The 12,116-nt window shown below is 42.8% G+C and overlaps 1 long non-coding RNA gene across 1 annotated transcript in view; it reads right to left on the reverse strand.

Moving 5' to 3' along the window:
• LOC140734932 (uncharacterized) overlaps nt 1-12,116 on the reverse strand; it is a 123,896-nt gene that overhangs the window by 9,320 nt on the left and 102,460 nt on the right. The window contains exon 2 of the long non-coding RNA XR_012100641.1: nt 8,851-8,915. This is a non-coding gene — a long non-coding RNA (uncharacterized lncRNA). The remainder of the gene's footprint in view (nt 1-8,850; nt 8,916-12,116) is intronic.

Genomic DNA, 12,116 nt, shown 5'->3' on the forward strand with positions numbered 1-12,116 from the left:
TGACTCTAATGTTGTCTCGAACCTGCCTCGGCCTCACTCCAACTCTGGCTCGCACCCACATCGACCCTCAGATCAACCTTGTCTTCACTTCACCTCTTCATTTGTTGTGGTGATCTTGTACCACAATTTTCCACAGAAAATGAGTTAACAATAGAGTATTTCTTGCTTTGAAAACCACCGGTAAGCTGCCACCCATCTTCAGTAGCGCCATCTTAAATGAGCAGTCTGTTGGTAACATGAAGTTACCAACATGGTAACATGATACTTATTCAAAAAATGCCATGGTCCACAGTGTGAGATCTGCGGAAGAGCATCAGGCGGTCAAACTAAATCTACCACAATGTCTGCTGTAAGAATAATCATTTTTAGTGAAGTTAGAGACATCTATGACAATGAGAGAGACTCTGCAGAAAAACTGTTGCCTTTCTAACTAATGCCCTTCAGGAGAATGTTGGTTGTGTACCCCCTTAGGAATTTCAACTGCCTTCTATATATTTATTATTATTATATTATTCGTGTGGAAGAGATTAGGACAGGTTGGGATGTCTGTTAATAGAAACATAGAAAATAATTGCTCTGGAAGTATTTTTGTTTAAGAAAGTGCATTGATAGTTAAATTTTGAGGCAATCATTATCTTAGAGTGAAACCAGACCCTGGTCTGTGTGACTCCCAGCGTACTGCCAGCAGCATCCTGTGGTACCCTGGAAAAGCACATGTACAATGTCCTGTGTATGTTACTCAAAATGGCTTCTTTGGTTTGTTAAGAGTAGGAATGCTTCTTTGTCTGATAAGTGTTTCTCTCGCAGTTGTTTAGCTTTAGACTTGCTGATATGGGGATTGTATTCATTTGTTAACCAATGGGGAATGTTATTTTGTCTTGTGAGGCTGGGAACTTGGGGGGGGGGGGGTGGGTTTCGCGGTCTTTTGAGGAGAGTCGAGAGGAAGACGCCAAGGAAGATGGACGTGCGCTGCACTGCTTGGTTGACCACCGGGGGTGGTCCCAGGTTCGAAGACGTGGAGGTCGGAGGCAAGCGACGAGGGGTCAAATGGTTCGATGGTTGAGCTCCAACGATGTGCACTAAACTGACCGAACTTTGATAAGTTGGCGCCTTTTGTTTTTTTTCTTTCCTTTCATATATATTGTATTGCCTAGTACTCTTTTAGTTTTAGTAAACTCTTTAAAGTGTATTTCATAACGGTATCTGGTGTGAATTTGATACTGTGTGCGGGCGTGAGGCATAAACTTGATTCTCATAGCACCTGCGTGTACGGGAGGTGGGTTGGTGTGTGGCTGGATCTCCTTTTCCCCTAGACATATACCAGCCTGTTGGGTAAGTGTTACACACAGTAATTTCCAAGCAGTAACCAGCTTACATCCCACCCTGAGGGTCTTTTGATGGCTTATCACAAACCAGGGATTCACAACCTGGGGTCCACAGACTCCTCAGTTAATGGTAGGGGTCCATTGCATATAAAAAAAGTTGGGTACCCCTGCTCTAGACTCAATAGTAAATCCAGGGATGAATCAGGAAGCTTCAGCCTGACCACTAGAATATCCCTGATTTCCAAGTTGCAGAGTTCCGGTGCAGACATCTGGATCTCCTGTTGCTGTCTGTAAGGAGTTTGTACATCTCCCCATGATGTTGTGGATTTCCTCCAGGTACTCCAGTTTTCTCCCACAGTCCACAGTACCCGTTGGTAGGTTAATTGGTCATTGTAAATTGCCCCGTGATTAGATTAGGGTTAAATCATGGGGTTGCAGGGCAGCGTGGCTTGGAGGGCTGGAAGGGTCTATTCCGTGCTAAATAACTCACCGCTATATATTCTGTAGATAGCTCTTCAGACCTGCTGGCAAGTTCAAAGCTGAAATTAAGTATGTAGTGTATATGTTACCATGTATCACCTTAATATTCATTTACTGCAGGCACTTACAGGGACTAAAAGAAATACAATAGAATTTATGAAAAGCTATACATAAACAGACAAAGACTGACAAACAACCAATGTGCAAAAGGTGTCAAACAGAAATCAAAAATAAATCAAAAACTGAGAACATGAGTTGTAAAGGGTTCTTGGAAGTGAGTCTGTAGTTTGTAGAACTAGTTCAGAGCAGCAGGGATTGAAGTTATTCATGCTGGTTAAGGAGTCTGATAGTTGTAGGGTAAAGATTGTTCTTGAACTTGGGGGTGTAGGACCTAAGACTCCTGTACCTCCTGCCTGATGGCTGTAGCAGGGAGAGGTCGTGGTCTGGATGGTGAGGGTTTCTGATGATGGATGCTACTTTCTTGCAGTTGCTCTCCATGTAAATATGCTCAACGGTGGGAATGCTTGTGATGGACTAGGTGGTCTCCATCCCTTTCTGGAGTCTTTGCCATTCCGGAGCATTGGCATTTCCACATCAGGGTGTGATGTAACCAGTTAGAACACTCTCCATTACGCACCTATAGAGGCTTACCGAAGTTTTTTGTGACATGTTGAATCTACGCAAGCTTCAAAGAAAGTATAAGCGCTGTCATGGCTTCTTTGTGAAGTTGTTGGCATGCACTGAAACTCCGAGATCCTTGGCAAGGGAGAACCATCCCTTCAGTCAAAGCCAATTAGCCACTGAATCAACGCATTCACAAAGTCAAATTTCAGAACTGTTTTCATTCCAGGCTGCAAATATACACCAAAATTCATCCACATCAACAGATGGCAAAGAATGGAGCGAATACACTCCGTGGCCACTTCAGAATCAGGTTTATTATCACTGGCATGTGATGAGAAATTTGTTAACTTAGCAACAGCAGTTCAATACAATACATAAAATAGAAGAAAAAAATAATAAACAAGTAAATCTTATTCAGTATACTTTATACAGTATACATATGTTGAATAGATTAAAAATCATGCAAAAAACAGAAATACTATATATTTAAAAAAAGTGAGTTAGTGTCCAAGGGTTCGAAGTCCATCTAGGAATCGGATGGCAGAGGGGAAGAAGCTGTTCCTGAATCACTGAGTGTGTGCCTTCAGGCTTCTGTACCTCCTACCTGATGGTAACAGTGAGAAAAAGGCATGCCCTGGGTGCTGGAGGTCCTTAATAATGGACGCTGCCTTTCTGAGACACTGCTCCTTGAAGGTGTCCCTAGTACTTTGTAGGCTAGAACCCAAGATGGAGCTGATTAAACTAAATTTATAACCCTCTGCAGCTTTTTTCGGTCCTGTGCAGTAGCCACACCCATCCCATTCCACACAGTGATGCAGCCTGTCAGAATGCTCTCCATGGTACATTTATAGAAGTTTTTGAGTGTATTTATTGACATACCAAATCTCTTCAAACTCCTAATGAAGTATAGCCACTATCCTGCCTTCTTTATAACTGCATAGATATGTTGGGACCAGGTTAGATCCTCAGAGATCTTAACAACTTGATGGTATTTGAGCTATGCCTAGCCACACAGTCATGTGTATATAGAGAGTAGAGCAGTGGATTAAGCACACACCCAAGGTGAACCAGTGTTGATCATCAGCAAGGAGGAGATGTTATCACCAATCCGCACAGATCATGGTCTTCCCATTAGGAAGTCGAGGTTCCAATTGCAGAGGGAGGTACAGAGGCCCAGGTTCTGCAACATCTCAATCAGGATTGTGGGAATGATGGTATTAAATGCTGAGCTATAGTCGATGAACAGCATCCTGATGTAGGTGTTTGTGTTGTCCAGGTGGTCTAAAGCCGCATGAGTAGCCATTGAGATTGCATCTGCCGTTGACCTATTGTGGCGAGAGGCAAACTGCAATGGGTCCAGGTCCTTGCTGAGGCAGAACTTCAGCTTAGTCATGACCAAACTCTCGAAGCATTTCATCACTGTAGATGTGAATGCTACCGGGCAATAGTCATTAAGGCAGCTAACATTATTCTTCCTAGGCACTGGTATAATTGTTGCCCCTTTTGAAGCAAGTAAGAACTTTCTGCTCATAGCAGTGAGAGGTTGAAAATGTCCTTGAATACTCCAGCCAGTTGGTTGGCACAGGTTTTCAGAACCTTACCAGGTACTCCATCGGGACCTCCCGCCTTGCGAGGGTTCATTCTCTTTAAAGATATCCTAACTTTGGCCTCTGAGACAGAGATCACAGGGTCACCAGGTGCAGCAGGGATCTGCACAGCTGTAGTTTTGTTCTCCCTTTCAAAGCGGGCATGGCAGGCATTGAGTTCATCTGGTAGTGAAGCATCGCTGCCATTCATACTATTGGGTTTCGCTTTGTAGGAAGTAATGTCTTGCAAGCCCTGCCAGAGTTGTCATGCGTCCGATGTCGCCACCAACCTCATTTGAAATTGTTTCTTCACCCTTGAAATAGCCCTCCACAAATCATAACACACACAAAATGCTGGTGGAACGCAGCAGGCCAGGCAGCATCTATAAGGAGATGCACTGTCGACGTTTTGGGCCGAGACCCTTCGTCAGGATGTGAGCATTTTGTGTGTGTTGTTTGAATTTCCAGCATCTGTAGATTTCCTCGTGTTTGCTCCGCAAATCATACCTGGTTTTCTGGTACAGGCCTGGATCGCCAGACTTGAATTGCATAGATCTAGCCTTCAGCAGACGACATACCTCCTGGTTCATCCATGGCTTTTGGTTTGGGAACGTGCAGTAAGTCTTTGTAGGCACACACTCATCCACGCAGGTTTTAATGAAGTCAGTAACAAATGCAGCATTTTCATCCAGATTTGAAGATGAATCCCTGAATACAGTCCAGTCCACCGATTCAAAGCAGTCCTGTAAGCACTCCTGTGCTTCCCTTGTCCAAACCTTCTTGGTCCTCACTACTGGTGCTGCAGTCTTCAGTCTCTGCCTATACTCAGGGATTAGAAGTCCAGCCAGGTGATCAGACTTCCCGAAGTGAGGGCGTGGAATGGCATGGTAGGCATTCTTGATGATGGTGTAGTACGTTGTTTCCTCTGGTATTGCAAGTGATCTGTTGATGGTAATTGCTTAGAGGTTTTTTCAGACTAGCCTGGTTATAATCTAGTGAAGGCGTTAGGGTGTGCTGTTTCATGGTGGAATGTATATTGCTACCAAAATGACTCTGGAGAACTCCTCTGGTAGGTAAAAAGAATGGCATTTAACTGCTAGATATTCCAAGTCTGGTGAGCAGAATTGGGACAGCATTGATATATTTGTGCACCAAGAAGAGTTGATCATGAGGCATACTCCTCCACCTCTGCTTTTGAGAGACTCTATAGATCTATCCTGATGGTGTATAGTAAACCCATCGATCTGAATCGCTGCATCCGGTACAGAAGGGGTTGACCAGGATTCCGTGAGACAAAGGACACATGCGATCCTAATGTCCCTCTGATTCAGCACCCTAGCTCTGAGATCATCGATTTTATTCACCAGAGGCTGCTCGTTTGCAAGCAAGATAGTCGATGTAGGGAGTTTAAAACCCCAATCTGCAGCCACGCTTCCTCCATGGACGCTTACGTCCACAATCAGAATTTTTTTGTCAGTTTTAAACAGTGATAGTTCATTTAAACACATTAAGACATCTTTGTTGACTACACTGTTCAGTTTTGAAATACTTAAAGAGAAACACATTAGAAAAACAAGATTTTTATCGGTATTTACAGATGCGACAATATGTTAATAAGACGCTTAAAAATGTAACCAAGGCAAATACATGCTTGATAGAGCTCTTTAGAAAAGCATATAATTCAGATAATGGTAGTAGAATAATTTCAAGCATGTATAAGGGGTTGTCAAATCTTAAAACACATTCAACTTCATACATTAAAACAAAATGGGAGAAGGAAGGAGGGATAATTATATCTGAGGAAGAATGGACAACAATATGGAGATATCAATGGAAGTGTACCAATTCACAGAAATGGAGGGAGTTTGGATGGAAAAACTTGATAAGATATTTTATTACACCCTCTCAGAAATCCCATTATGATGGTAACCTCCCTGTTTGCTGGAGAAATTGTGGAAATCAAAATGCAAATCATTATCATATTTTTTGGGACTGCCCTGTTATCAAAAACTATTGGAGGGGGATACACAATGCCCTACAAGACATCTTTAAATGTGAAATACCTTTGGAGAGTAAGACCATATATTTTGGATATATACCTCAAGAATGGTTGAAAAGAGATAAATATTTAATGAATATACTGTTGGTGGCTGGTAAAAAGACTCTTACTAGGAAATGGTTATCACAGGAGAGCCCAACTTTAAATACATGGATGGAAATTACAATGGACATTTACAAAATGGAGAAGATAACAGCATCCGTTAATCATAAGCTGGAACAATTTGATTCATACTGGGAAAAATGGTTTAACTACATAATGCCTCATAGGCCTGATTTTATTCTCACAAATCAATGAATCTGTTGTAAAAAAAAAGATCACTCCCTACTTGTACATAGTTCTTTCCTTTTGCTTGTTTTTTCCTTTCCACTCTTTTCTATAAGTGTATACCCCAGATAAACACTATGTGGAGATTTGTGATATATATGATTATATGATGTAGATGTACAATGTCTGAAATACATCTTACGGAAACGTTTGTTTGATGAACTTCAATAAAAAAAATTACAAAAAAAAAGACACCTTTGTTGACTATACTGACTTTGGAAGCAGTTGTGCTTTTTAGCTGTATCAGGCTGAAACGAGAATATTTAATCGTATCCATTGGGAGTACTGCCGTTATTCGAGTCGCCCCTAGGCACCCCAGGAGTTCAGACGGAAGTCCACTTCCTTAGGTGTCTCCTGTACCTAATAAAGTGGCCACTGAGTGCATGTTCATAATCTTCTGCTACTGTAGGCAATCCACTTCAAGATTCAGCATGTTGTGCACTCAGAGATATTCTTCTGCACATCACTGGATATTTGAGTTACTGTCTCCTTCCTGTCAGCTTGAACCAGTCTGGCCATTCTCCTCTGACCCCTCTCATTACAAAGACGTTTTCACCCACAGAACTGCTGCTCACTGGATTTTTTTTTGTTTTCCACACCATTCTCTGTAAACTCTCGAGACTGTTGTGCATGAAAATCCCAGGAGATCAGCAGCTTCTGAGATACTCAAACCACCAACAATCTTTCCACAGTCACAGTCAAGTGATTGCCATATGATTGTCAGATTTCTTCCCATTTTTTACACATTCTGATGTTTGGTCTAAATAACGATTGAACCTTTTGACCATGTTGGCATGCTTTAATGTAGCGAGTTACTGCCGCATGATTATCAGATTAGATATTTTCATTAGTGAACAGGTGAATAGGTGTATCTAATAAAGTGGCCACTGCATGTATCCGTCAGTGATGATCTCTGTGAGCAGATTCACAGTGTTCCACATGTCTTCTGTCCTAGAGGAGCTATTCCTGCATGGATATTATACAAAAGTCTCAAGCTAGAAACAGCTTAGCGTTCATTCCAAATCTCCCTGGTGGGATGATATACCTTTCAGTACTGCTGAAAAAGAGCTAATGAATATTCCCGATTAACTGGGCTGTTATAGCTGCTAGATATTATTATTGCTCCAACTATTGCAACAACAGCCTCAGTTCTATTGAGGTGCTGGGCTTCCCTTTTCTTATATCAGATGTGCTCAGCTTACTGTCGAACCTGTGTAGCTGGGGAAGTTATGAATTGCTCTTATCTCTCCACTCTGAATATCTGTCTCCCAGTGCTCTGGCAGTGCAGTAAAATAAGTAAGTGGGCTGCCTTCAGGCTGCATCCATTGAGGAGCATCACCAGCTCAGTTATAAGACCATAATAAACACAAAGTATACTACAGATGCTGTGGTCAAATCAACACGTAAAAAAGCTGGATGAACTCAGCAGGTCGGGCAGCATCCGTTGAAATGAGCAGTCAACGTTTCGAGACTAATGCGGGTCTCGAAATGTTGACTGCTCATTTCAACGGATGCTGCCTGACCTGCTGAGTTCATCCAGCTTTTGTACGTGTTGATAAGACCATATAGGAGCAAACATAGGCTATTTGGCCCATCGGGTCTGGTCCACCATTTCATCATGGCTGATCCTTATTTCCTCTCAACCCCAATCTCCTGCCTTCTCCATGTATCCTTTCACACCTCAGCTAATCAAGAACCTATCAACCTCTGCCTTAAATATTCCCAATGACATGGCCACCATAGCTGCCTGTGTCAACGATTTCCACAGATTTACCACTCTCTGGTGAACAAAATTCATCCTCATCTCTGATCTCAATTGACAGAGACGTAACATAAAGATTTTTACTCCTCATGTATGTGAAGGATGTAAGTAATAAAGTCAATTCAATTCAATAATGAATGCACATAGTCTTTTTTTCCCAGAAGAAGGCAATATTAAATCAGAGGTCATAAGTCAACTAGAGCCCACAATCATGAATAGGATTGAGGTCTATGTGTCTGTTTACAGAATTGTTCATGGGAAAAAACACTTTGAGCAATTCTTTTGCATGCCACAAGTTTGTTTGCAATATGAGTTTCACTGATGCCTAGTCAAATGGTGCCCATCAACGATTATCATGGGTAGAGACATGACTGAGGTACATAGGTACAGTTCACAGATAAGAGAGTTAGAGGGATATGGGCTAAGTGCAATCATAAGGACTAAATTGGTAGGCATCTTGGTTAGTATGGACAAGGTGGGCCGAATGGCCTGTTTCTATGCTGTATTAATCCACTATATCTGATACCTAACACTTCACCGGGCTAACTCCAGTTTAGACATATCATTGTGTCCATGCTATTATATTCAGAGAAATTTTCTGAGAACCTAACAAGAATTTACATTGGCTGCATTCCTGGAAAAGTTAAAAAAGCTTTTAACTGAGCTTGACATAATGGATTGCAGTACCTTATTTCCAGCATGACATCATCAGTAGGTTGCTTTGATTGATGTCAAATTTCCTTGTACAGCATCTGCTTGGTATGAGAAAAGAGACAGCAATCATACTTCATGACCGTTTCCTTAGGCATGCTCCTCAGCCCAAACACGTCCCTCATTTCTGTCAAAGATATACCTCTTCTATAGATATGTCATGATATTGAATTGCTACATCACAGCCTGGTATCAAAACACCAATGCCATTGAATGAAAAATCCTACAAAAGGCAGTGGATTCGGTCCAGTATATCACAGGTAAAGTCCTCCCAATAATGAGCACATCTCCATGAAATGCTGTCGCAGGAGAGTAGCATCCATTATCAGAGATCCCCACCACCCAGGTCATGCTGTCTTCTCACTACTGCCATCAGGTAGAAGGTTCAAGAGCCTCAGGATTCACACCACCAGGTTCAGGAACAGTTACTACCCCTCAACCATCAGAATCTTGAATAAAAGGGGATAACTACACTCACTTACCCTATCATTGAAATGTTTGCACAATGAGTTATCTCACTTTAAGGAATCTTTATCTTGTTGTTTCACATTCTCATTATTTACTGCTATTTATTTATATTTGTGTTTGCACAGTTTGTTGCCTTCTGCACTCTGGTTGATCTTTCATTGATCCTGTTGAAGTTACTGTTCTATAAACTTGCTGAGTATGGCCAGAGGAAAATGAATCTCAGGGGTGTATATAATGATATATATGTACTCTGATCATAAATTCACTTTAAACTTTGAACTTAGTATTACTGTAATTCATCCAATGGATGGACCAGTACTTCCATTTAAATACCATCAGGAAAGCTCCAGAGATAGCTGGACGATCTTGGAAGCCCAATAGTGATATCTACTGAACGTCAAAATCACAGTGGTACAATGACAGGGAAACAAATACAAGGATTAAGCCACAGTTAGAACTAGGAGACACCAGAAACTGGCAATTCTAACTCAACCGCATCAAGTTAACGCTGTTATTGTCATGATATCGGGCAGATCAATCTCTGAATCAGGTTTAATATCACCAGCATATATCGTGGAATATCTTGTCTTTGCGGGAGCAGTACAATGCATTACATAATAATAGAGGGGAAGAAGCTGTTCCTGAATCATTGAGTATGTGCCTTCAGACTTCTGTACTTCCTGGTGGTAGCAATGAGCAGAGGGCATGCTCATTGATGGGGATGATGGGGATCCTTAATGATAGACGCCGCCTTTTTGGGGTATCACTCCTTGGCAATGTCCTGGATACTATGGAGGTGTCAGTACCTCCAGTTGAACTCTGTGTTTTTGTGTGTTTCCCCCATAGCTGTCAGTCTGTAGTTTTGTATTTGTGGTGAACTACATATACCTGTCTGGACACCCCCCCGATGACTGCTCCTGTGGCTCCTCCCACAGACCCCTGTATAAAGGTGATGGAGGTCTGAGCCCGGCCTCTCTGTCTCCAGGATGTAGTAAAGTGGTCACTCACTGCTCGTTCCTTCTTCCAGTCAATAAAAGCCGATATCTTGCCTTTACGTCTCAGAGTGAGTTATTGATGGTGCATCTGTATTGTCACGTGCTTCTGTCCCCGCTCCTGCTCTACTCCGGCCCCTGTATCACTGAGTACTCCGTCCCTCATCTGTTTCTCATTATTACCTGTATTATTACACTGGAATTTAGACGGATGAGAGGGGATCTGATTGAAACATATAAGATTATTAAGGGATTGGACACACTGGAGGCAGGAAGCATGTTCCCACTGATGGGTGAGTTCAGAACTAGAGGCCACAGTTTAAGAATAAGGGGTAGGCCATTTAGAACAGAGATGCAGAAAAACTTTTTCACCCAGAGAGTGGTGGATATGTGGAATGCTCTGCCCCAGAAGGCAGTGGAGGCCAAGTCTCTGGATGCATTCAAGAGAGAGTTAGATAGAGCTCTTATAGATAGCGGGGTCAAGGGATATGGGGAGAGGGCAGGAACAGGGTACTGATTGTGTATGATCAGCCATGATCACAGTGAATGGTGGTGCTGGCTAGAAGGGTCGAATGGCCTACTCCTGCACCTACTGTCTATTGTTTATTGTCTATTGTCACCTGTGTCTCATTGTGCTCCACCTATCATCTGCCTCTCTGTTTATTGCTCAGTGTATTTCAACCCTGTGTTTTCACCTGTTTGTTGCCAGATTGTGCCAGTGAATTTTCTTGAGCCTTTCCAGCATTTGTATCTGTACTCTGTCTGTCTGAATATTGACTCTGCCTGTTTCCTGATTCTGGTTTTTGGATTTCACTGGATGTTTTGATCTCTGCCTGAATTTTGATGCTGACTTTGGTTACACCTTGGGATTTGTTGCTCAATTAATATCACAGTACACACAGTACTGGGTCTGCGATTGGATCCCTGCTCCAGCACCCTGATGGTACAATCTGGCCAGAATGGATCCAGCAGACACTGATTGTCTGAGAGCTGTCCTGAAACAATGGGAGTGATGCTGGGGAGACACCAGAACCAGCTGGACTCTGTTTTCTGGGTAGTGGAGTTGTTCTACCAATGTAGCTGATCTTGTGGCCTAGACTCAAGTCACTCCGGCTGTCCCAGAGCACCCATCAACATTCTGCGACTGTATCTTCTGCCCTGCCCTTTGCGTTCTTGCTTACTTCTCCCATCCAAGAGCCCTGTCTGCCTCCTCCAGAAAAGTACTCAGGTGAGTCTGGTAACTGCTGCTATTTTCTTTCCTGGTTCATCCTCTTTTTTTTTGAGTTGCAACTAACCTTTCTGACTGAGCTGAGGTAGCTTATGTCATCACCAACTGTCCAGTCGGGAGAAAGAATGGGGAATAACTATCTGGGAGGCAGGCTCCCCTTTCTGCAGTAGTTTTTGGTTATTTTCTGAGGAGATGAGAAGTATTTGATCACCCCAAACACAGGAGAGAGAGCCTGCCTGTGAAAGGTGGCATGTGCACCAGTGATGCAGATCTGTGTCAGATTATCCCATAGAGTTCTGCACCCTAGCCACAGCCAGCGGCTAGAACTCGGGCACAGTACAACACCTTCCTGAACGGCCTCTCCAAAGGCATCAAAGATGAGATGGCCAGGATTTCCTGGTGGATTTGGCCACCTGTATTGATGTTTGCCTTCAGCAGCACCACAGAGGGAGGGGTTTCAGGGGGTCACTGGCTGAGTTCCAAGCTCCTTGTCAGTCTACATTGCCCTGCCATTTGCCTCCATCTACAGTTCTACGGAGTCAGTTGACTTGAAA

The sequence above is a fragment of the Hemitrygon akajei genome, chromosome 10 (assembly GCF_048418815.1).
Source record: "Hemitrygon akajei chromosome 10, sHemAka1.3, whole genome shotgun sequence".
NCBI lineage: Eukaryota > Metazoa > Chordata > Chondrichthyes > Myliobatiformes > Dasyatidae > Hemitrygon > Hemitrygon akajei.